The sequence below is a fragment of the Rhinopithecus roxellana genome, chromosome 1 (assembly GCF_007565055.1).
Source record: "Rhinopithecus roxellana isolate Shanxi Qingling chromosome 1, ASM756505v1, whole genome shotgun sequence".
Lineage (NCBI taxonomy): Eukaryota > Metazoa > Chordata > Mammalia > Primates > Cercopithecidae > Rhinopithecus > Rhinopithecus roxellana.
The window spans coordinates 153,001,723-153,025,738 of NC_044549.1; the positions used below are offsets into that span (position 1 = coordinate 153,001,723).

The following is a 24,016-nucleotide window of genomic DNA, read 5'->3' on the forward strand; positions in this document are numbered from 1 at the left end:
CACTCCTAATATTACAAACTTTAAAAACAAATAAATATCTTATTTTAATTTTAATCTGCATTTCTTATCAGTATTAAGGTTGAACATCTTTTATCAGTTTTGGGGCCATTTGTACTTCTTCAGTGAATCGCAGTCAAAATAATTTGCCCATCTGCTATTGATCTGGTTTTTTATTGATGCATAGAACCACTTGTATATTCTGAACATCATTTCCAGTCTGTCATTTGTTGTTTAACTTTGTTTATGGTGTCTTTCATCACAGAGAATTGAAAATTTGTATGTAGTTAAGTATGTTAAACCTTTTCTTTATGGCTGTAGGGCTGTGTTTTGCTTAGGCTTTCCAACCATATGGTTATAAAAACTATTCTGCATTTTCTCCTTAACACTTTGTATTAGAGTTTGTTCTCATGCTGTTAATAAAGACATACTCAAGACTGGGTAATTTATAAAGAAAAAAATGTTTAGTGGACTCACAGTGCCACATGGTTGAGGAGGCCATACAATCATGGCAGAAGGCAGAAGACACAACTAACGTGGTGGCAGACAAGGAGAATGAGACCCAAGTGAAAGGGGTTTCCCCTTATAAAACCATCAGATCTCATGAGACTTACTCACTACCACGAGAACAATATGGGGGAAACTGCCCCCATGATTCAGTTATCCCCAACCGGGTCCTTCCTATAACACATGGGAATTATGGAAGTTATAATTCAAGATGAGATTTGGGTGGGGACACAGTCAACCACATCATTCTACCCCTGGCCCTTCACAAATATCCTCACATTTCAAAACCAATCACGCCTTCCCAACAGTCCCTCAAAGTCTTAACTCATTTCAGCTTTAACTCAAATGTCCACCATCCAAAGTCTCATCTGAGACAAGTCAAGTCCCTTCTACCCATGAGCCTGTAAAATCAAAAGCAAGTTAGTTGCTTCTTAAATACAACGGGGATATAGGCATTGGATAAATACACCCATTCCAAACAAGAGAAATTGGTCAAAATGAAGGGGCTAAAACTCCATGCAAGTCCAAAATCCAGTGGGGTAGTCAAATCTTAAAGCTACAGAATGACCTCCTTTGACTCCAGGTCTCACACCCAGGTCACGCTGATGCAAGAGATGGGTTCTCACGGTCTTGGGGCAGCTCTGCCCCTGTGGCTTTGCCGGGTACAGTCTCCCTCCCGGCTGCTTTTGTGGGCTGGTGTTGAATGTCTGCAGCTTTTCCAGGTGCATGATGCCAGCAATCAGTGGATCTACCATTCTGGGGTCTGGCAGATAGTGGCCCTCTTCTCACAGCTCCACTAGGCAGTGTCCCAGTAGGGATTCTGTGTGGCAGCTTCAACCCCACATTTCCCTTCCACACTCCCCTAGAAGAGGTTCTCTATGAGCACCCTGCCCCTGCAGCAAACTTCTGCCTGGACATATAGGCTTTTCCACACATCCTGTGAAATACAGGCAAAGATTCCAAATTTCAGTTCTTGATTACTGAGCACCCACAGGCCCAACACCTCCTGGAAGCTGCCAACGCTTTGGCCTTGCACCCTCTGAAGCCATGGTCCGAGCTGTATCTTGGCCCCTTTTAGTCATGGCTATAGTGGCTAGGCTGCAGGGCGCCAAGTCTCTAGGCGGCACAGAGCAGAAGGGTCCTGGACCAGGCTCAGGAAATCATTTTTTCCTCTTAGGCCTCTGGACATGTGATGGAAGTGGCTGCTAAAAAGGTCTCTGGCATGCCCCAGAGATATTTTCCCCACTGTCTTAGAGATTAACATTTGTCTCCTGATTACTTACGCAAATTTCTGCAGCTGGCTTTTATTTCTCCTCAGAAAATGGGTTTTTCTTTTCTTTTCTTTCTTTTTTTTTTTTTTTTGAGGCGGAGTCTCTCTCTGTCACCCAGGCTGGACTGCAGTGGCGCAATCTCGGCTCACTGCAAGCTCTGCCTCTCGGGTTCCCGCCATTCTCCTACCTCAGCCTCCCGAATAGCTGGGACTACAGGCGCCGCCACCTCGCCCGACTAATTTTTTATATTTTTAGTAGAGATGGGGTTTCACTGTGTTAGCCACGATGGTCTCGATCTCCTGACCTCATGATCCACCCACCTTGGCCTCCTAAAGTGCTGGGATTACAGGCGTGAGCCACCGCGCCTGGCCGGGATTTTCTTTTCTATCACATTATCAGGCTGCAAATTATCCAAACTTTTATGCTCTGTTTCCCTTTTAAAACTGAATGCTTTTAAAAGCACCCAAGTCACATCTTGAAGGCTTTGCTGCTTAGAAATTTCTTCTGCCAGATACCCTAAATCATATCACTCAATTTCAAAGTTCTGCAAATCTCTAGGGCAGTGGCAAAACGCCACCAGTCTCCTTGCTAAAACACAGCAAGTCACCTTTACTCTAATTTCCAACAAATTCCTCATCTCCATCTGAGACAACCTCAGCCTGAATTTCATTGCCCATATCATTATCAGTATTTTGGTCAAAGCCATTCAACATGTTTCCAGGAAGTTCCAAACTTTCCCACATTTTCCTGTCTTCTTCTGAGCCCTCCAAACTGTTCCAACCCCTGCTTGTTACCCAGTTCCAAAGCCACTTACACATATTTGGGTATCTTTACAGCAGCACTCCAGTCCACCAGTACCAATTTAATGTATTAGTCTGTTCTCATGCTGCTGATAAAGACATAGCCAACACTGGGCAGTTTACAAAGAAAAACACAGGTTTAATGGACTCACAGTTCCACTTGACTGGGGAGGCCTCACACTCAGAGCCGAAGGTGAAAGGTACATCTTACATGGTAGCAGTCAAGGAGAGAATGAAAGCCAAGCAAAAGGGGTTTCCCCTTATAAAACCATCAGATCTCATGGGACTTATTCACTACCATGAGAACAGTATGGGGGAACTGCCCCCACGATTCAATTACTTTCCACCAGGTCCCTCCCACAACACATGGGAATTATGGGAGAAGCTATAATTCAAGATGAGATTTGGGTGGGAACACAGCCAAGCCATATCATATTTACATAGACTTTTTTCCACATCTACCTCTCAAAATGTAAGAAATTCACATTGGTATATAGCTTAAAGTTGAAAATAACTCTATTTTTTTCCTAATGCATGGTAAATTTTTAAAACATCATTCATGAAATACTTGCTCTCTTTTTCCCCCACCAACTTAAAATGTCTCTGATATCATCAGCTGAGTGTCAATACTTTTCATGAGTTTCTTCCTGGACTTGTTATGCTATTCAATGGGCCTACTTGTTTACTTTTGCATATTTTGTGTCTTTTAATGACTGTTATTTTATGGTGCATTTTATATCTTAAGCAAGCCCTTTTTCTTCTCCTCTTCCTTTTCCATTTTTCTTTTGTTATCGTTTCACATTTTCTTGTTCATTTGAACTCGACTACGAAGTTATGATATTCAAATACACAAACAACATTATTTGGGGGTTTTGCCTGTGATATTTTTGGACTTGTAGCTTACTTTGGAAGGTGTATGCATATTATAATAATAAATCTTCTTTTAACAATTACAATATATCCCTTCATTAGTCTATGTTCATTAGTAAGGTTCTATAATTTTCCTCATAAATATCTTGTTCATTTCATGTTAGGCTTATTCCTACTTAATTTATGATTCTTTTTCCCAGAACTTTATGAGAAGGAATATTCTGAATGGGTGCCAATATCAACCTTAAGAGGAGGATATACCTCATATTTTTATTTTCCTAGCTCTATTGCCTCCAAAATACACTTAGTATGTACTATAATTAAAATATACCTTCGGGTAAATTTTGGTTTGGTTTTCTTTTAACACATTACTTCTCAAAGAACAGTGATAACATAATAAAACAAGCCACAAGATGGCAGAATAAGCCATGTTTCTTGGACTTATAGGAACATTTTTAGACAAGAAACTGATCACGACTTGCTCGTAGAGAAGAATAATTTTATACTCCACAATGAACCAGCATACTGACAACAGTAGAGACATAGACAGAGAGAGAGGCATAACAAGAAACAGCAACAGAGCTGTGATGTGTCAATGTAATTAGACTACAGTTCCCAAACACCAATATGAGTGTTTCTGTGGAGGAGGTTTCTTTTTTTTGTTTTTTGAGAAGGAGTCTGGCTCTGTCACCCAGGCTGGAGTGCAGTGGCGCGATCTCGGCTCACTGCAAGCTCCGCCTCTCTGGTCCACGCCATTCTCCTGCCTCAGCCTCCCGAGAAGCTGGGACTACAGGCGCCCGCCACCGCGCCCGGCTAATTTTTTGTATTTTTAGTAGAGACGGGGTTTCACCGTGTTAGCCAGGATGGTCTCGATCTCCTGATCTTGTGATCCGCCCGCCTCGGCCTCCCAAAGTACTGGGATTACAGGCGTGAGCCACCGCGCCCGGCCAATAGTATTAATCTTAAAACAAAAACTTCACTGTAAAATAAAGAAAATATTTCTGACTCTAAAAACGATTATCATAAATGATACTTTACTAAATCCTTCATTTATATACATATACAAATACTATATATATAGTGTACCTTCTCTAAGTCCTCTTCTGTTCTCCACTGCAGAACTGTGGGTACTCAGAGTTTAATTTTTCATCTTCTGCTTTATTCTTTTTGTTTTTCTCTCTTCAAATAATTTATCTACTCCGATGTCAAACATCACCTCTGTGCCCTCCTTATCCGCCAAACTGTTTTCATGGCCCTAAACTCAATTTCATTCTAAAGCCTTATTTATTTATTTGTTTGTTTGTTTGTTTGAAGTTACATGTGCAGGATGCGCAGGTTTGTTACATAGGTAAACGTGTACCATGGTGGTTTCCTGCACTTATCAACCTATTGTTTCCGGAATTGGCTCCTTCCAGTCGGTCTCCCTCTCTCGCTTCCTCTCTTTTCCTCTTGGTTGTCTGGGACCAGCTCCCTCTGGGCTGCTGGAGTGCCCAGGTTAGGAGCCGCAAAGTCCCGCAGCGAGTGCCAGTGAGAGGTGAAGAGGGCTAGGTTTCTGGGAAGGGCGGGGACTGGAGAACTTTTCCCTCCAGGTAAAGGATTGTAAATGCACCAATTAGCGCTCTGTGTCTAGCTAAAGGTTTGTAAACTCACCTTCCTTCCGTGGGTTCTTGGTCTCGGTGACTTCAAGAATGAAGGCGCGGACTCTCGCGGTGAGTGTTAACGGTTCTTAAAGATGGTGTGTGCAGAGTTTGTTCCTTCTGAGGTTCCGTCGTGTCCGGAGTTTCTTCCTTCTGGTGAGTTCGTGGTCTCGCTGACTTCAGGAGTGAAGCCGCGGACCGTCGCAATGAGTGTTAAACTATCACCTAGGTATTAAGCCAAGCGTGCAATAGCTATTTTCCCTGATGCTCTCCCTTCCACCACCCCCACCCCGACCCCAGACAGGCCCCACTGTGTGTTGTTCCCCTCCCTGTATCCGTGTGCTCTCATCATTCAGCTCCCACTTATAAATGAGAACATGCAGGGTTTGGTTTTCCGTTCCAGGGTTAGTTTACTGAGTATAATGACTTCCAGCTCCATCCATGTCCCTTCAGAAGACATCATCTCGTTCCTTTTTATGTCAAACCTCATATATATATATATATGTACACACACACATACACACACATATATACATATATATGAGGTTTGACATATATATACACACATAGATATGTGTGTGTGTGTATATACACATATACTTGAACTATGTTTGCAAGGTGAGTTTCTGTTCTTCTTAAAGATGTAGGCCAGGCAACTCTTCTTTTAAGAAATGACTGGCCGGGTGCGGTCGCTCAAGCCTGTAATTCCAGCACTTTTGGAGGCCGAGGCGGGCGGATCACGAGGTCAGGAGATCGAGACCATCCTGGGGGTAACATGGTGGAACCCCATCTCTACTAAAAATACAAAAAATTAGCTGGGCGTGGTGGCGGGAGCCTGTACTCCCAGCTGCTGGGGAGGCTGAGGCAGGAGAATGGCGTGAGCCCGGGAGGCGGAGCTTGCAGTGAGCCGAGATCGCGCCACTGCACTCCAGCCTGGGCGACAGAGGGAGACTCCGTCTCAAAAAAAAAAAAAAGAAAAGAAAAGAAAAGAAAGGAAAGAAAAGAAAGGAAATGACTCCTGCTTGCTCCTATTCCTGAGGATATATATATTCAGACTGCTGTTGCCCTTGTTGCCCAGGCTGGAGCTGGAGTGCAGTGGCACAATCCAGCTCACTGCAACCTCTGCCTCCTGGGTTCAAGTGATTCTCCTGCCTCAGCCTCCCAAGTAGCTGGGATTACAGGTGTGCCCCACCACGCATGTCTAATTTTTGTATTTTTAATAGAGATGGGGTTTCACCACATTGGCCAGGCTGGTCTCAAACCCCTGATCTCAGGTGATCCACCCTCCTCGGCCTCCCAAAGTGCTGGAATTACAGGTGTGAGCCACTGCATCTGGTCCAAACCTCATATTTTTAACAATCATCTAACACGGCCTGTACATTACCTGAGTCCTTCTCTTCCTCTAGAGCACATAGATTATCAGCATTTACCTCTCTTAATGTTTTTTCAGCCAATACTTTTGAAATAGTAAGTTATGGCCTATTACTGAGTTGTGAACCCAATTTAGTTCATTGCATCCAGCAATATAAAAAAATAAAATACTATATGGTAGTAAAATGTCAGAGTTTAACAATGTAGTAAAGGCAAATATTACTTCTGTGAGATATTGTTTCAGCTAAATATATGCATCTATATGTATACTGGGTTGCGATAAAAATATATTTCATACTGCAGGTCACACTCAAAAAAGTTTGAAGAAGAAGAAAGAAATATTCTAGAGTCTCTCAGACGATCTTGCCTAATGTAATGGAGGATTGGTCACCCTAACAGATATAATAATAATTAAAAAGTTTGAAAAATTGCAATAATAACCAAAATATGGCACAGAGAAATGAAGTGAATGCTTTCAAAAAAATGGTACCAGTAGACTTGCTCAATGCAAGGTTGCCACAAACCTTCAATTTATTTTAAAAAAAAAGCAATATCTGCAAAACACAATAAAGCAAAGCACAATAAAAAGTAGAATAAGGTATGTAAGGTATGTTATATTAACAATATAATCTTTCTGTTAATTACGTAGAATTGAAATCTCAAAATAAGTATTATATTAGATGCTGGGAGATTCACTTTGGACTCAGAAGAATCTGGCTTCGAATATCTGCCTTACCACATTTTTTTCTCTGCCTTTATGCAGGTAACTCAGCATCTCTAATTCTCAGACTTTGTCATTTATAAAATGAATTTATGATCATGTCTACATGACAGAGTTATCAAGATGAATGCTACAATACTTTCAAACACTTAACACAGTGTCAGGCAAATACTAAGAACACAATAAACAGTAATTATTGTTTTCAAGAGTAGTAGCAATCTTGAAAGAAGTCAAGGGAACTTGCCAAGTCTTTTGGTATGATCTGGATTCTTCTGAGCTTTTCAACCTCCATTGTACTTGGCTTAATGTATAGTGCACAGAATAATAGGATGTGGATGTGGTAAACTGTCTATCTTAATGTTCTCTAATTGCTCATTTTAATAATTTTACTAATCTGTTAATAATATTGGTCTTCTGTTTGCCTTTTTACATGAAATAATTAATTTTTTCCAAAAATTCTATTTATGCTCCATCATTTCATAGTAAAAATTGTAAGGTATTAGTGCTGCTCCCTTAAAAAAAGGAGAGAAAAGTGTATGTATGCTTTGCTTGTATAGAAAAGAGATTAATAAAATCCACTTTTTCTCATGATGAAATTCACATTTGAAATATAAAATTGGCAGACTTACAGCCTAAATGTTACAAAGCTACCATAATAGAGAATTGGAGGTCTCTTTTCCCAAATATTTGATGTATTTTAGAAAATTTAAATTATGTGATTTCTTGACATTCTCAAGAAATTCTGGCAGGAATATATCTTCAGTGTAGTAGAAAAAGAAATATGATCTTTGAAATACTTTGTTCCCTGCTCTATCTGTTCTCCTAGAGAACTACCTGGCATGGTGTTCAGCAACATTTATTGAGGGAAGGAACAAATGAATTGAAAGAATCACATCCTCACTTTGCTAATTAATATTCTGACCCTAGTCAAGTTATTTACCTGTGAACTTAATTTTACCTTTCCTTAAATGGAAATAGGCTACTTTCTAGGTCTGTCATCATGTAAAAGCAGAACTGTACGAAAATCTATGGCAGATAGCAAGCTTGTTATTAGTTTCCTTCTCCATATTATTGATGGTATAATAAAACATCTTTCTAAATGCCTAGACTAGACTTATTATGAGAGGTTTTATTGTTTTGGTAAGGTCGTAACTATGCAGGATAGATTGTAATTAAAGACTGCCTTTTAAGTATTGCGTACCACTATGTTAGCCCTAGATAGGATCTGAAGCTGCCTAATTCCCTGGATTCATTTTATAGATCAGAAAACCAAGGCATAGAGAATAGTAACTTGCTCAATTTTTCACAGCAAATTAGAGGCTGCAATTGAACTACATTCCAATTGTCTTAATTCTCAGCATGACACCAGATAGTTTTCTATGTCGATCTCTTTCCCCTTCTTTCTCCCCTTCTTTATCTCCGCTCTCTTTCCTATTTCTAATCCCCCTCTCTCCCTCCCTTTCTCTCCCTTTTTGTCTCTCCTGCTCTCCCTCCTTTGACTCTATCAGGAAGCTTTCCAAAGTTAAAGTTAGATGATCATTGGCCAACAGAGACCCATTAGAGAAGACAGTAAGACAGCAGGCAAAGCTAAGACACATCATCTGTTAATGTTTTCTTCTCCTGTTAAACATCAGCTAGAGACTTGGGAAGAGCTCTCTGGGGTGGCCAGACTTGTGCCACACATATGCAACACATTTCATCCACCCTGGCCTTTCAGACTCTGGGGGCACTAACAGGCAAGCGAGAAAGAAATGCAATAGTCAGCACTTAATTGAAGGGCAAGTTTGGGGTATGCTTGAGCAATTGGTCTCTCTCCTGAACAATCAGATGGTGAAATCTAGCTGGTCCCACTATGTTATGTATCACTGGGACCTCTGTTTAATAAATGTTTAGTCCTCGCATTCATTAAGCACTTAGCATTTCATTAGGTGTTTTTTTCCCCCAAACTATTTATTTATTTATGTTTAAGTTTATTTTTAAACTATGCATCCTCAGCTCATATGTTGAAACTTGCATTTTTGATACATAAAAATAGAATTTACTAAGAAACAAGTAATTACATCTGTTCATTTAAAAGATTTTTTTCCTTGTAATTGCATTGATCTCTCATTTGCAATGTGCTCTGCTTATTTAACCAGCTTCTTCAGATTATTTCAGAACAAGTGTGGCATCTGGTAAAAAGATGTTTGTAAAAATATTGCAGAAGGAGTTTATTAACTTGAGAATTGACATTGTCTTCAGATGCTAACTTTTTGTTTTAAAATAGTCAATATATTATTTATCTTTCATTGATTTTGCATGAGTAGATAAAATACATGTCACGCTTTGGATAATTTTTAGTTTCAACTGGAACCGAAATTTGTGAGAGTCAAAGAAGTAGAATTGATTTTATTTAGAGATGTAAGTTGCTCATTCATTCAATTAATTGTTTATTGAGTATTTCCTATTGTCCATGCCATGCTAGCCCACTTCTGACAGTGTACTTGTTACAAAAAGGCTGAAGAGTAAGTATTAATATTATCACCCTTATATTCCAGATGCGTTAACTGAGATTTAAAGTGGCTTAGGTCTCATAATAAGAAGCAATGCTGGGATTCAAATTCAGGACATTGGGTGCATCTTGCATTGTCCATAAAGTCTAAATAAACTAACAATATTTTATATTTATTTAGCAGTGACCTTCGGCTAGATATTATTACAGCTATTGTCTGTTCTCATGCCAACTCACACAGGTATTACAACCATCTGAAACAGAATTTCGGAAAACTTATATTAATGCAGTGTAGAAGGATGTTGATACTTAAATCTCAATCAGTTTGATTTTAAAATCCCAAACTTTCAGAGACATGAGGAAAGAATTCTACTCCACTAACCTGAATCAGGAAAAAAAAAGTATTACTTTATGCTAATATTTAACTAAAATTTAACATTTTCTTTACCTATGAATGATGACAAAAAATTACAGTAGTACTGGAGGTCCAAGGCAGCCAAAGGTGAGCAGCATATAAAAATATTTAAAATTCAAAAACTCCTAAACTCTTTACTGCCTTAAAGAAACATTAAATCCTTATGACGTGCCTGGCACTGGGGGTTTATACTCTAAAAGAAAAAATTACCCTTAGTGAGATCAGAGACTTGTGGAAGAAATAGACGTGTGAATTTCAAATATAAATACAGCATTTAAAGGCCATAGAAGAGGAAGTGAGACAAAGGAGAAAATTACCAATGTACCAATGTTACTTCAGACAACTCCTCAGGAACAGGAGCAAGCAGGAGTCATTTCTTAAAAGAAGAGTTGCCTGGCCTACATCTTTAAGAAGAACAGGATCTCACCTTGCAAACATAGTTCAAGTAATAAAGGAGAATTCTTGGTAAAAAGAACAAAGTGGGCCGGGCACAGTGGCTCACACCTGTCGTCCCAGCACTTTGGGAGGCCAAGGCGGGAGGATCACTTGAGGTCAGGAGTTTGAGACCAGCCTGGCCAGAATGGCGAAACCCTGTCTCAACTAAAAATATAAAAAAATTAGCTGGGCGTGGTGGCAGGCACCTGTAATCCCAGCTACTAGGGAGGCTGAGGCAGAAGGATTGCTTGAGCTCAGGAGGTGGAGGTTGCAGAGAGCCAAGATCACGCCACTGCCCTCCAGCCTGGGTGACAAGAGCGAGACTTTGTCTAAAAAGAAAAAAAAAAAGAACAACTGTGCAAAAGTACTAAAATATGACAGCAAGGTGCATTTGAAGGACTCAAAATATTTTAGGATAAGTGGGCTATAAGTTGTATATGAGGTAATGTTAGAGCCTGAGGCTGCAAAGCCCAGCAGAAGCCAGGTAACAAACACCACCCTGCCTCAACATGGAAGAGGGGGGAAAGGCTCGAGAAGTATTATCTCTAATAGTAATATCTATCTAGTCATTTCTGTCTCCTAGGAGAATTAGCAATGTGTTTAACAACTAAGTGACTTAGGCTGATAGTTGCAAACTTTAATTATTCCTTATCTACAAGTGCTGGTTTTGGTCTTAAAACTGCTTTAAGAATTGAGTGGTTGACTTCTTAGAGTAGAGGTACAGTAGAGACAGCTGAGGCTAACTGAGATGCCCCAGATGCAGGACAGGGAGGAGCCTCTTCGTGTGGGGTCCTGGGCTCTGGAATTTCAACCATATGTTTTGACAGAGCCCCGGTTTGTTTTCCCTTTGAGTGTACTTTTCACTTCATTCCATTCACTGACTGCTACAGCTGGCTATGGAGGCTGGAAAGGAGAGGGCGTGCATTGCATGGGTTCTAGGAGACATGAAAGGAGGAAGATGAAAGTGATGGCACTTCAAATATTTGCGTCTATTCCAGAGATTAATGCAGATCTTTCTGCACTGTTCCAATAGAAGTCTACAGCTTCAACTAGAAAAAACAAATGCCATTTTCTAATGGGCTTGTGTACTAATGGGGAACAGAGATAAAATGTATTACAATAACAGTCATTGTGCCCTTTCAAGTGTGTCAAGCACTATGCTAAACATTGTATTATACAAACATTAGCTCACTCCTTGAGGTAGGAATTACTTTTCCTATTTTACCAATTAGAAAGGTGTAGTAGTGAGGCTAAGTGGTTTCTCAGGCTTCACCTACAGTCCACCTGTGTAAGAACCAAGTTTTATATCAAAATCTGGCTGACTCCAAAGCCTGCACTCTCTAAACAGGCGGTTTTATGTAATGAAAAGAGCACTGTTTGAGGAGGCAGATAATCTGGATCTAACTTCATTCTCTGCCACTTATTTGCTGTGAAATCTGCATTGTCATTTAATCTCTGTCTACTGACTTGCTTATATGTAAAATTGGATTTATAATCATTTTGTTTACTACAGGGATTTTCAGTAGAAATCAAAGGAATTCATATATATAAGAGCTTTTAATGCCCTATACTATGTAAAATTTAATTACTATTTGTATTTCTTTCAGAGCCTCCATTTTCTCACTTATAAATTTGGGATAATGCTGGTCCTGAATAGCTCACATGGATGTTGGAAGAAACAATCAACATCCTCTAGGGACGACCACTCTATAAACTGGAAACTTGATGTCCAAATGAGGTAGTATGCACACAATCACCTTAGATAGTAGCCCCCCTTATCCACAGTGAATATGTTCCAAGACCCCCAGTCGGTGCCTGAAACCTCAACACCAAGCCCTTTATATATATTTTTTTTTCCTGTACATACAAACCTACGATAAAATTTACTTTATAAACTAGGTAAACACAACAGTAATAAAATGGAACAATTATAGCAATATGCCAGCATCACTATTCTTGTGCTTTGGAACCATTATTAAGTGAAATCGGGGTCATTTGAATACAAGCACTTGACGCTATAGCAATCTGATAACCAAAAGGATGAAGTGACTAGTGAGTGCGTAGCGTACACAGCATGGATACCCTTGACAAAAGGATGACTCACGCCCTGGGTGGGATGGTGTGAGATTTTTGTCATGCTACTCAGAACAGCTTGCAATTTTAAACTTATGCATTGTTTATTTCTAGAATTTTTTATTTATTATTTCTGGACTGTGGGTAACTGAAAGCATGGAAAGCAAAACCCCAGGTAAGAGGGAGCTACTGTAATTCTAATATGCTGTAAGGGGTTATAGTGATTACTGTTAATTCTTCTGAGACTAGTAACATGTATCGCGTTTTAATATCCTTCAAGTTTTATTAGGTTCCCTCAATTGCTTGTAGCTTATATTTTCCAAATGACTTGGCATAGCACTTTCTCCTAGCCGGCTCTCCTCCGCCCATCCCCTCTGCCACTATAAAACACGATGATGCCATTATGAAAGCAGCAGCATGTTCTCAGAATGACCTGCCCAAGTCAGGGCCTCATGGATTACATATCCTAAGATCTGCACATGCATTAATACTATAAAAGAGGTTTTGTGAGAGAGACAAATACAAACACCATGAGGTCACTTCTTCCAGAGTATAACAGGATGCAGACTCTTGGAAGAAATTGTATAAATGTCCTCTTGGAAAATTTTGTCTCTGAGTACAGAGCACATTATAAATTTTTCCAAAGCTTTCCAACATACAGTACATCCAACAGTGTGTCTTTTCTTTTCTTTCCTTTTTCTCTCATATTCCCTCTCTCTCTTTTTAAATACTTCTATTTTCAGAGAAAAGAGGAAAAGCTGGGAGGAGCTTTCAGTTACTAATTATTTCCAGCATCAATGTTTGCTCTTAAAGTCATAGTTCATTTGTAGAGAGGACAACGTAATGGGTCCAGAAATCTAGGTCCTAGTCCCACTTGCCCAGTTGGGTGAACAGTTCAGTTTTTTCAGCCATCTTCATGTGCCAAGGAGGACAGCAGGACATGCAGTTAAATGAACACTGAAGTGGAAATCAGAAGACCTGAAATCTATTAAACAATTCTACAAATAATGGTAATGTGATGAAATAAGTACTTTCAATCATGTGTACTAGTTTCCTGGTGCCGTGTGGTGGAGGCTCAATAAACAGCTGTTGAATGAATGACTAGGAAAACAATTATAAATAAATAAATGCATAGTATATATAATAGTCAATGAACAGTGAGCAGAATTTCAAGGAGGCATTGTGATCACTGTACTTTAAAGGCTGCAGGCAGCACTGATGGAAGTGTGTGACTTGTTGTGGGAACAAAGAAATGACTCCAGGGGAAATACAAGGGCTGTGAGTTAACTCAGGTCTGTTGCTGCTCCTACGTTATGCTGCCTGCTATTGTGAGTGAATCGCCCTCTCTGAGCACCAGTTTCTCTACCTATAAATGAAGTGCTTGGACCGGATAATCTCTAAGAACACTTCCATCTCTGTAGGTTTACTTGTATAGTGCAGCACATAACAACTTAAGAACCCTAGACTTAGAATTTTCAGTTAACACTCAAAGCTAAGGCCTCATGCCAGGAAGACGATATCAGACACCTAAATTGTACGGCCAAGCGCGGCGACTCACGCCTGTAATCCCAGCACTTTGAGAGGCCAAGGCGGGTGGATCAGCTGAGGTCGGGAGTTCGAGACCAGCCTGACCCACATGGAGAAACCCCGTCTCTACTAAAAATACAAAAAAATTAGCTGGGTGCAGTGGCATGTGCCTATGATTCCAGCTATTCAGGAGGCTGAGGCAGGAGAATCGCTTGGACCCAAGAGGTGGAGGTTGCAGTGAGCCGATATTGCGCCATTGCACTCTAGCCTGGGCAACGAGCGAAATGCTGTCTCAAAAAATAAATAAATAAATAAATATAAAAATAAATTGTACAGTCTTTTTCTTATACACAGCAGTGCTATATTTCCTTTGGTGTTTCAGTCAAGGGTTTGGCTGCCTGGTTAACTATTGATTCAATTTCCAGAAATACTATATTTATGTGAGATCTTTGACTTACATCCTAGCATCTAGATAATTAATTTTCTTTCATTAAGAGCCTCAAAGACGGTCATTGTTGGCCTTCAGTCTTCATTTTTGACCAATAGTTTTCATTCATGACTGCACATTAATGTCATCTGTGCAGCTTTTAAAATCCATCCAGGCTCTATTCTCTGAGATTCTGATTTAATTGGAGTGGAGTCTAGACAGTATTTGTTTGTTTTTTAATGCTATTCAGGCGATTCTACTCCATACTCAGGACTGATTACCACCACTCTAGAACAGTGCTTCTTAAATTTTTGTGTGCAAATGGGCCAGCTAAGAATCTTGTTAAAATGAAGATTCTGATTCAGTGGGTCTGAACTCAGGGTCTGAGGTTCTATATTTGTAATAAACTCCCAGGTTATGTTGATGCTCTGACCTCTGCTCCTAGAAGTGTGGTCCATGGACCAAGATCATGTGGAAGGTAGATAGAATGCAGAATCTCAGGTACCACCCCAGAAGTACTGGATTAATCAGGGTTCTCCAAAGAGTTGGCTCACAAAATTATGTAGTCTGACAAGTCCCAAAACATGCTGTCAACAGGCTGGAGACCCAAGAGAGCCAATGGTATAGTTTCAGTGTGAAGGTCTACAGGCTCAAGACCCAAGATGCTTCATTCAGTTTTAGTTCAAAGGAATACATCAGTTGATATGCCAGCTCAAGACAGTCAGGCAGGAGGAAATTCACTTCCACTCGTGAAAGGTTCAGCCTTTTTGTTCTATTGAGGTCTTCAACTGATTGAATGTGCCCCATTCATGTTAGAGGGCAATGTGCTTTATTCAGTTCAATTATTCAAATGGTAAAAGCACCCTCATGGACACACCCAAAATAATGTTTGATCAAATATCTGGGCACCCCAGTGTGCTAGTCAAGTTGACATAAAATGAACCATCACACCTAGAGAATCAGCATGTGATTTAACATATTATACATATGCAGAAATTTAATACACATACTAAAGTTTAAGAAGCACTGCACTATGATAGCTCTTCTCAAACATTTTGGTCTCTTGACCTCCTTAAACTCTTGAAAATATTCAGGATTCCAAAGTGCTTCTGTTATTGTGGGTTACATCTATTGCTATTTCCTATATTAGAAATGAAAACTGGGGACTTTCCAAAGTATGTATTTATTTATTTATTGAATAAACCCATTATATGTTAACATAAATCACATATTTATAAACAATAACTTTTTTTTTTTGAGGTCAAGTCTCATTCTGTTGCCCAGGCTGGAGTGCAGTGGTGCAATCTCAGCTTACTGCAACCTCTGCCTCCTGGATTCAAGCGATTCTCCTGCCTCAGCCTCCTGAATGACTAGAATTACAGGTGCACACTGCGACCGGCTAATTTTTTGTATTTTTAGTAGAGACAGGGTTTCACCATGTTTGTCAAGCTGATTTTTAACTCCTGACCTCATGTGATCCACCTGCCTTGGCCTCCCAGAATGCTGCGATTACAGGCATGAGCCACTGTGCCTGGCCAAAAAATAATTTTATATGTGTATGTGTGTATATATATATATATATATTTTTTTTTTTTTTTTTTTTTTTTTTTTTTTTGAGACGGAATCTCACTCTGTCGCCCAGGCTGGAGTGCAATGGCCGGATCTCAGCTCACTGCAAGCTCCACCTCCCGGGTTTACGCCATTCTCCTGCCTCAGCCTCCCGAGTAGCTGGGACTACAGGCACCGCCACCTCGCCTGGCTAGGTTTTTGTGTTTTTTTAGTAATATAATTATATTTTTATAAAATAAAAAATTGTGAGAAGAGTGATGTTGTTATACATTTTTGCAAATCTCTTTTATGTCTGGCTTAATAGAAAGCAGCTGGATGCTCATACAGGCTTCTGAATTTAATTTGTTGCAATATTGCAAATCATGTCGACTCTGGAAAACTTTGTTCTAATCTCATAAGAAAATAAAAGTGAAACAGCATTCTAATATTATTACAAAAATGTTTTCGTTTTTAATACTCCCTAAAAGTGTTTCAGGATCCTCTAAGGGTGCCTGGATCTCTTTGAGACTGCTGTTCTAGACTAACGTTGAGAATCTATATAATTCATTCTAAAAAATTCAACCTCAAATCTCATGAGCAAATTTGTCACAATTCTACTAAAATTTTAAGTAATTAAAGCACTTTGTGGAGAAGTCAGTCCTTTCTTCCATCAGCAAATTACATAGTACTGCTGGTAATTTCAAAGACCAGTGCTTAGAATGCCAGTTCAAAAGTTTGCTGTACCCTCAGTGTAGACCAATAAATCTCAGCCTCAGCACTGTTGATATATTGGGTCAGCATATGTGTATATTTGTTCATATATAATTTATTAAACAACATAATATGTGGCTGCATTTATTAAAAGTACCTTTCCTTGTGTTTCAGTCATACCAGGAGAGGCAATATGACCATGGTGAAGCTGTGAAACCTAGTTTCTAATCTCAGATCTGTAACTTTCTAGCAATGTGGCATTTCTGTCCTGAGTTTTTACTTTTTTCTTTTGCAAAATGGGAATCAGCTATTGTAAAGGCCATGGAGATGCCTGTGCAAATGTAGACTCTTGTTAATAATCAGGCTATTATTCTGCCAAGTCAAAGGATCAACATGAGAATAGACATGAAATGTGAATGCAAAGGCATATTCAAATGAAACACATAATCCATATTATCTGACAGGGCCTTGGGGTTTAATAGAAGATGGAACTAATGACAGAGTTTGAGCTGCGTGGTAGTGGGTCTTAAATCCAGAGGGAGAAATTCCTGCTGAATTTAATAAATGTAATAGTCAATTCATCTCATTGTAAATTATTACTATTCATTTCTTTATACTAGAGCAAGAGCCAATATATTCGGGGAACTCTATAGGAACTGGCAGTATCAATGAAGACTTTATAAATAGCTATATCTTATATCTTAGTATTTTCACAACTAATTCAGAGGCAATTTAAATATTTCTGCTATTTCCAAGATGCTTAATTTGAAGTTGGGGTCCAGAAAGCTATTTAGCAGATGCAGTAATATTTGTAGGGTACAGAAAGAGGAAAAAAAATAGGTTCCATTTAGAAGTATCTTAGGATTTTCCAGAATTTATAATTTTTAGTTTCAATTATCCAACCAAACAACTTGTGTGTGCATGAGGGCATAGAGGAAAAAGCAGTCAAGAAAAACAGAGATGTTACCAGGACAAAAATGTGAGCTTGAGGAGATTGCACAAATGTAGCACAGGACCAAGTTGAATGCCAGTGATGATCTTGAGAAAGTGATTATGAATCAAGAGTGTCTGAAGGGAATACTTTTATAGGCCCAGATGAAATAGTTGAGGTATAAACAACAAAGAAACCCACCCAATAGTCACCCAGCTAGGCAATAACAAAGCCAGGATTCAAGTCTCAATTCTCTGAAAAAAATCATGGGATTTTTTTTTCCTTCAAAACATCGTCTTCAAATCAAAGTAGGAAAATAGATCATTAAACAGAAGAGTATATAGAACCAGCGGCCAAAAGCTTAGATATGCAGCAGCAATGTATGAAAAGTGTTCTGCATTCTAATCCCAAAGCAAGGTTTTCTTAGGTTAACATATTACCTGTTTTTAAATATGTAGAAGGAATATTATATTCTCCCTGAGCTTGAGATGGGATGGCAAACACACAGTTTACAAAAATTCAGGGGCTGGGCACCATGGCTCGTGCCTGTAATCCCAGCACTCTGAGAAGCTGAGATAGGAGGATTGTTGAACCCAGGAGTTTGAGACCAACCTGGGCAATACAGTGAGACTCCACCTCTACAATTTTTTTTTTTTTTTTAGTTACCTAGATGGTGTGTCATGTGCCTATAGACCCAGCTACTCAGGAAGCTGAGGTAGGAGGAATGCTTGAGCCTAGGAACTCAGGGCTGTAGTGAGCTGTGACTGCACCACTGCACTCCAGCCTGGGTGACAGGGCAAGACCCTGTATCAAAAAATATAAACAAACAAAAGTAAGTAAAATTCAGGGCTTGTGGCTTCAAAACAGTTCCAGAATGATTAAGTTTTGCAGATTAGGATTTTTTTAAAAAATTAAATTGTGCAAGTTTGCTGTTAGTCATTTATAATCAAATTCAATTTTTAGGATGTTTTATATTTAATTAAAAAGTTGTTAGGTCAGCTGTGAAAAATAAGTTAATATTTCTCGCACTTCACAAACTAAGAAATTAAAATGCAGGTTATAGAGCAACACAAGAGCAGTGTCTTTGGTCTTCAATCTTTTCCTTGGCTCACTGAACTGGATAGTGTGACAAAAAGCGATTTTATTGCTAAGCCTCACCTTTGATCCAGAGTGCCCAGCACGCCCTTGCTCTGTGCAATGAAGCAGATTCATTAGCATGGAAATTCAGAGGAGAACTGGTAGTTTCACAGTGTGTGTATGTGTTTTTGTTTTGTTGCTGTTGTTGTTGTTGTCTTTTGGGACAGAGTCTCGCTCTGTGGCCCAGGCTGTAGTACACTGGCACAGTCTTGGCTCACTGCAACCTCCGCCTTCCAGGTTCAAGCGATTCTCTTGCCTCAGCCTCCCGAGTAGCTGGGATTACAGGCACCTGCCACCATGTCCAGCTAATTTTTTTGTATTTTCAGTAGAGACAGGGTTTCACCATGTTGGCCAGGCTGGTTTCGAACTCCTGACCTCAAGTGCTCTGCCTGCCTCGGCCTCCCAAAGTGCTAGGATTACAGGCATAAGCCAACGCACCAGGCCCACAGTGTGCTTTTGAAGAGCAACAGTCTTACAGCTTTCAAATATGCTCTCACTTTGGGATTAAAGCAGGTCACTTAGTCATCACTGTCTCAAAACTTCTGTCCCCTTCAACCCTGGATCCCCACTGCACTACAACTCTTGAATTTCCTGTGTCAGTGAACCCATACCCACTGTTTTCCCCAAGGCTGAACCTAGGCACCACCTTATATTCCACATCCAGTATACTGTCAAGCTGTTGCTTCTTAGTACTTACCCTCTTGAGTCCACCTCTCTTCCTTCTCCATTGCAACTTAATTCAAGTCACCATTCTTCTACGTGGCCTCCCTGCCTCCAGTCTTCTCCCATTCCAATGTTACACACATTGTAGCCGCACTACGTCTACAGCAGAAATAGACTGTAGCTATTTCACCACTTTAAACCTTTCAGTTCTTTCTGGCTGATTGCCGCCCACCCACTCTAATCTCCTTCACTCCTTCTCCAGGACAAATACGGTTTAGAAGACTTTCTTGTGGTTTGGGAGACTTTCACAATTTGGTCCTGTATCTCACCACCCTCATTTCTCCTCACTCCATTTTGTACTCTATGTTTTGTCCAGTATGAACAACCTACAGTCCCATGAAGGCACCTTGTTGTGGTTCCCACCCTGTTTTCTGGCTTATATTAATGTAATATCTTTTACTTGCAACATCCTTTCGCCCCCTTCCCCACTTCATTCCTTCTCCTTGCACCCATCGCCTAAATAATTCCTACTGATGCTACTGGCCTCAACTAACCTACTAATTTTTCCAGGAAGCCTCTCTGAGCCTTCTAAACTGGGTTAGTGTTCATGTGCCGGGTGGTTTGACAGCTGATATTTACTCCTAGTTAACACAAATGGCATGGTTTTAAAATCGCATACTCATTGTGTGTTACCTCCATTATACTGTCAGCGATTTAACTGTGAAGACTGTGCCTTTTACTTATTTTTGTAACTCCACAATAGTTTGCACACAGATTACACATCATTGGCTCTCAATAAATATTAGTGAAAATAATAAATGATCTAATTAGTGAATAAAAGATTGATATTATAAAGGTTCCTATAAAATAAAATTGTATTTTCTGTGAGGCTTAGCATATCAACACCTCCCTAGCCCTTGCCTAACACACATCAATACTACACTACAGGGGAGTTTCATTATGTTGTGTGAACTTAGCAAGTGTTGATTTTTGCTGTTTTTCATCGGGAGTGGAGCAGAACCCTACAGCTGGAGCCATCATAAGCAAAGCGACTTTAAAAAATTCTTGGCTTTTGTCCCACCTTTGCCAATACCCAGGCTTTATCTTGGCTATGTCTTAAGATTCTACCAACTAATGGAATTCCCAGCCTTGGTGTTTTGGCACTGGCTAAATAACCACATTTTTATTAAATGAAACATGAGTCAACATCTTCCCAGAATCTATAAGTTAGTTCCTGGTAATGGTTTAGAAATGTGCTTCTCAAACTTTAGCATGCATAACAATTCTGGAGACTTTTGGAGATTTCCTTATTCCCACTCTCGAAGAGACTTGGCATCCTGGGCCACATAGCTAGACCTCCATCTCTACAAAAAAATAACATAATTAGGCTGGGCATGGTGGTTCACGCCTGTAATCCCAGCACTTTGGGAGGCTGAGGTGGGTGGGTCACCTGAGGTCAGGAGTTTGAGACCAGCCTGACCAACATGGAGAAACCCCGTCTCGATTAAAAATACAAAAATCAGCTGGGCGTGATGGTACACACCTGTAATCCCAGCTACTCAGGAGGCTGAGACCGGAGAATCGCTTGAGCCTGGGAGGTGGAGGCTGCAGTAAGCCAAGACCAGGCCATTGCATTCCAGCCTGGACAACAAAAGTGAAACTCCATCTCCAAAATAGAATAATAAAATAATTAGTTGAGTGTGGTGGTGTGCACCTGGTAGTCCTTGCTACTTGGGAGGCTGAGGCAGGAGGATCTCTTGAGCCCAGGAGGTTGAGGTTACAGTGAGGTATGATGACACCACTGTACTCCAGCACTCCAACCTGAGTGACAGAGCAAGACCCCGCCAAAAAAAAAAAAAAAAAAAAAAAAAAAAAAAAAAAAAAAAAAAAAAAAACCTTGGATCAAGTCTCAATAATTTGCATTTCTAACAAGTTCCTAGATCAAGCCAATGCTAGCAGTTCAAAGATCGTACTAGTTTAGACAACAATCAGCAGTTATTTATTGAGAGCTTGCATTGTGAGAGACAAAACAGGTAGGAGAGAGCCTGCTAAAAGAGCAACCAATCAATTCCACAAACACAGTGCCTACTGTGCCACCAAGGGCAGGTTCACTACCAGGACTCAGAGATATATAAGGAGCCATCTCTGCTCTCCAAGAGCTCTTGGTGTAGTGACAGAAACTGACAACTCAGATTGTAGTGGTAGGGATTATAGCTGTTAAGTAGCTTCTCTCCTTTAAAACACAGACTAGGCCTAGTGCAGTGGCTCATGCCTGTAATCCCAGCACTTTGGGAAGCTGAGGAGGGGACATCACTTCAGGCCAAGAGTTCGAGACCAGGCTGGCCAACATGGCAAAACTTTGTCTCTACTAAAGATACAAAAATTAGCCTGGCGTGGTGGTGCACACCTGTAGTCTTAGGTACTCGGGAGGCTGAGGGACAAGAATCACCTGAACTCAAGAGAGGCTGCAGTGAGCCAAGATCATGCCATGGCACTCCAGCCTGGGCAACAGAGCAAGACTCTGTCTCAAAAAAAGAAAAACAACAACAACAAAGCATAGACTAGTACATGTATACATGTAATGGATGAAAATAAGAGAGGGGATTTCAGGCTGACTACAAGAGCCTTTGAATTTCGTCTTAAGAAATTTGTACTTATTTTTGTGTTCCAGGGAAAATAAGACTTTTGAAAAGGAGAATGATATTGACAGTTTCTGAAAACACTGAAAACAATTTCTGATAGCAATTTGCATGGTTATATGAAGACCGACAGTGGGAACAAGGAGACTGGTGAAGAGGTGACTGTTACCATTGCAGCAAGAAGTAATGAGAGTATAAGCTAGAGAATGGCAGTAAAGTTGCAATTTTAATGCAAATATATATCCCCTTTCAAGCATAGCAAAAGAACTCCTGGAGTGTTCTTACTCCCTAGGTGATATTTGAGGCCTCTGAAGGCCACATCAATCCATTTGTTGGCTCTTTCTTCATGTTGAAATGAAGGCAGGCATCAAGTCTGTTTTGTTTACTAATGTTTTCCCAGGACATAATAAAATTTCTGGCACATAGTGGATGCTAAATAAATATATATTTATTGATTGCCACACCAGGAAAGGCCATAGGTGTTATCTAATCTTATTCCTTCATTATTTGTTCATAAGCAGAGAAACTGAGGCCAAAAACAGGAGGAATTGACTAAAACCATACATCAAGTTGCCACTAACACTAGGACTGGAACCCACATGTCCTGACTGCCAGTCCAGTGCTTTTTAACATCACACCAAGCTGGGTTGTCAGGCTTCTATTTTTGTGTTCAGCGTAATGAGCTACTTCTGCATGACCTCATTGTTTTCTGTTTATCTGCCACATGCTGTGGTCTGGCAGATAGCATCTCATTTAAGTCTTCTTCCAGCCAATGGCATCCTTGACTAAGACAATAAAGTGTGTTTTCCTCTAGTCTGTATCCCATTTCTAGTGGTTTGTTTGTCTCTACTCTGTATTCCACTGCAAGTGGATCACAGCTTAATTCCACAAGCCTTTCAAATGAAGAAAATAAAACAGCTTAACAAGCAGTAACTGCTGGGAGATAATCCTCCAATCACGTCTTCAGCTGAAAAATGTATCACATGGAAAATATACCAGCACCTCTTGGCCAAACCTCTCTACTGAAATGTTCCTGAATGTGTCCCCAATAACGTCCCTCAATAAACACATTGTCTTGGCCTCAGAATGTGTGCTGTGGAAAAAATAAAGAGGAAGAGAACAGTAGTACTAGAACTTCTAAAGGGAAATGAGACAGGCTCCTACCATTTGCACTGCTCTGTCTGTGTAATGCCTTGGTTGTATACATACTTCATAGTAATATAGAGTTTCTTGTGCCAGAGACAATACAGAGCACTGAGTTACAATTCCAAAGTCATGATGTTGGTCACTTTGGCATTATACCTCAGTGCTCTTTCTTGTCTCCAGGCAAGAATATATTACTGTGACCTCAAAGCCACTTCAACTCTCTGAGTTAATTTCTTCAAATGTAAAAGAAGGCCGGGCGCGGTGGCTCAAGCCTGTAATCCCAGCACTTTGGGAGGCCGAGACGGGCGGATCACGAGGTCAGGAGATCGAGACCATCCTGGCTAACACGGTGAAACCCCGTCTCTACTAAAAAATACAAAAAACTAGCCGGGCGACGAGGCGGGCGCCTGTAGTCCCAGCTACTCAGGAGGCTGAAGCAGGAGAATGGCTTAAACCCGGGAGGCGGAGCTTGCAGTGAGCTGAGATCCGGCCACTGCACTCCAGCCTGGGCGACAGAGCGAGACTCCGTCTCAAAAAAAAAAAAAAAAAAAAAATGTAAAAGAAGACATTAATACCTTACTGATTCATTGACAGCATTTAGAGAGTAAATGTATGTGAAAGGACTCAGGATTTCTGACATAGTCATGTGTGTAAACACATACTAAGAATAATAAATGTTCACCTGAGTCATTCCTGTGT

The 24,016-nt window shown here is 40.2% G+C and overlaps 1 pseudogene; it reads right to left on the reverse strand.

Moving 5' to 3' along the window:
• Nucleotides 1-24,016, reverse strand: part of LOC104680057 — a 56,790-nt pseudogene that overhangs the window by 17,955 nt on the left and 14,819 nt on the right.